Raw genomic sequence first — 2,522 nt, 5'->3', positions numbered from 1 at the left:
TATTGTGAACAAAGCTGCAATAAACATGTGTGTGCATCTGCTTCATGATAGAGCTATCTGCTGTGTTTTTTAGTATACTTGATAAAAAGCTGCAAATTTACTTATAACATCAATTCAATTTTTATTGGCAAACAATATACATTAAGCATCATTCCTTGAAACAGACCTAAACTTCATGGTTCACTTAACAAAACGGCTACTAGTACAGTTTACAAGTCATTATCTTTTTTCTATTTATTTGTGCATACAAATAAATATATTTCTTATTGAACATGTTTATTATCTGAACTGATAGTGCATTTGATTTGCTGTGCATTACATTATACCACAAAGTAATATCCAACCCAGTCATTTCCATTTAACTGAATTTTCCATAGAGGTTTAACTCATTGAGATCTTGGTTATATTCCTTAGTTAGACCTACTTTCATTCTACAGTACTTGAAGACTTTAAAGTTTAAATGAGTAAGTTATATACTTCATATAAGTGAAAAGACATTTTTCAGGAAAAAAAATTTAAAAGTATAATATTTAACTATTGTTTAAGATGTTAATTCACCTGATATTAAATACATAATGTTTATAACTTTGAAAGTTTATATTCTCTCAAATGGAAGCTGCAGTTCAATAAATAAAATGATATATTACATTGTGCAGGCCTGCTGAAAAAATATCTCTTTAAAGTGTCATAAATCAAAGATATCGTGTAAAGGGGTAAGGTGCTTCTGATTCAAGCCATAGTATTTTGACACGTTATATGATGCAAACCTAGGAAGTAAGCAAAGGAAGAATAAAGAAGAATTAACATACCCAAATTAAGTTGTTAGCTAAGAATACTGGAAGGGATATTCTGTTAAAAGGGATATAATGCTTGGAATGATGCAGGGTTGGTAAAAAAACAGGAAGATCCCCAATGAGGTGGAATGACAGTGTCTTCAGCCATGGGCTCAAGTGTGTTAGAGATGATGAGGACGGCACAGGATAGAACAGGATTCTGATCTGTTGTTCATAGGGTAACTATGAGTTATACTTGAGTTGATGACACCTAACAACAACAAAAAGAGTATTGAATATACTATAGTTAGTCTGTGGTCTGAATAAATGAAGTACACCCAGAGTGCTCCTTAGCTGATGAGACTTGATCTCATTTACTCTGAACATGTTACTAGGAAGGACTAATCGAAAGGAATTGGCAGACACAGAAGAATTTCACGAAACAACATATGAGCAAGAGCCTATGATGATGAAGGAAGAAGTTCAAGTTGCTTTGAAGGAAATAGCAAAAAAATAAGGCCCCAGGAATAGATGGTATACCAACTGAGGGATGTGCTCACCAACTTGTGCCAAGTAATCTGGAAAACAACCAGTTGGCCAACTGACTGGAAGAGATCTATATTTGTTCCCATTCCAAAGAAGGGTGACCCAACAGAGTGTGGAAACTATAGAACAATATCATTGATTTCACATGCAAGCAAGATTTTACTGAAAATTATCCAAAAACGACTGGAACAGCACATCAACAGAGAACTACCAGAAGTCCAGGCTGGTTTCAGAAGGGTTCGTGGTACTAGAGATCCAGGCCATAGTCTTTGTAATGGCTTGCTATGTGTTAGAGAGCTGGACAATGACTAGAGATGATAGAAAGAGAATTGATGTCTTTGAGCTGTGGTGCTGGAGAAGAATGTTGAATATACCATAGATTGCTAGGAGATCAAACAGATTCATCCTGGAGAAGGTGTAACCAGCCTGCTCCTTGGAGGCAGGGGTTCTGAGGCTTTATCTGACATAGTTTGCGCACACTACAAGAAAGGACCAGTACTTGGAGAAGGATATCATGCTTGGGAGGCTGGAGGTCCAGCTCAGGAGAGGAAGACCCTTGATGAGGTGGATTGATTCTGTCACTAGGGCAATGGGGGTAAGTGTGTCACAGACAATAATGTTGGCACAGGATAGAGCAAAGTTTGGGCTCCTGTACATAGGGTCACTGTGAGTCACAAGCGTCTTGATGGCACGTAACAACACAACAACATTAGGAGAAATGCATTGACAAATATGATTTCTATAGTACAGTCTGTTTCTATTTGTTGTTGTCAGGTGCTGTGGAGTAGACTCCAACTTATAGTTACCCTATGGACAATTCAACCAAACTTTGTCTAGCCTTTTGTTATTCTTAAAACTACTCCTTTGCTTGAGTACATTGTTGCTACCACAGTGTTAATACATCTTGTTAAAGGTAGTCTTCTTTTTCACTGACCCTTTTTCTTACCATGGACTGCAGGGAGAACAAGGCTGGCTGCTCCTTGGAGGCAAGGATTCTGAAGCTTTGTCTGATATACTTTGGACATGTTGCAAGGAGGGACCAGTCCTTGGAGAGGGATGTAATGCTTGGCAGGGTTGGAGGGACAGCACAAGAGAGGAAGACCTTCAAAGAGGTGGATTGATTCAGTGACTGGGGTAATGGAGTAGGTTTGTCAGAGACAATAAGATTGGCGCAGGATAGAGCAAGGTTTAGGGCTGTTGTAC

Source organism: Elephantulus edwardii, unplaced genomic scaffold (genome assembly GCF_000299155.1).
Source record: "Elephantulus edwardii isolate Elephantulus edwardi_28Jun2011 unplaced genomic scaffold, EleEdw1.0 scaffold00069, whole genome shotgun sequence".
NCBI classification, from domain to species: Eukaryota; Metazoa; Chordata; class Mammalia; order Macroscelidea; family Macroscelididae; genus Elephantulus; species Elephantulus edwardii.
Note: the sequence above shows the minus strand (reverse complement) of the source record.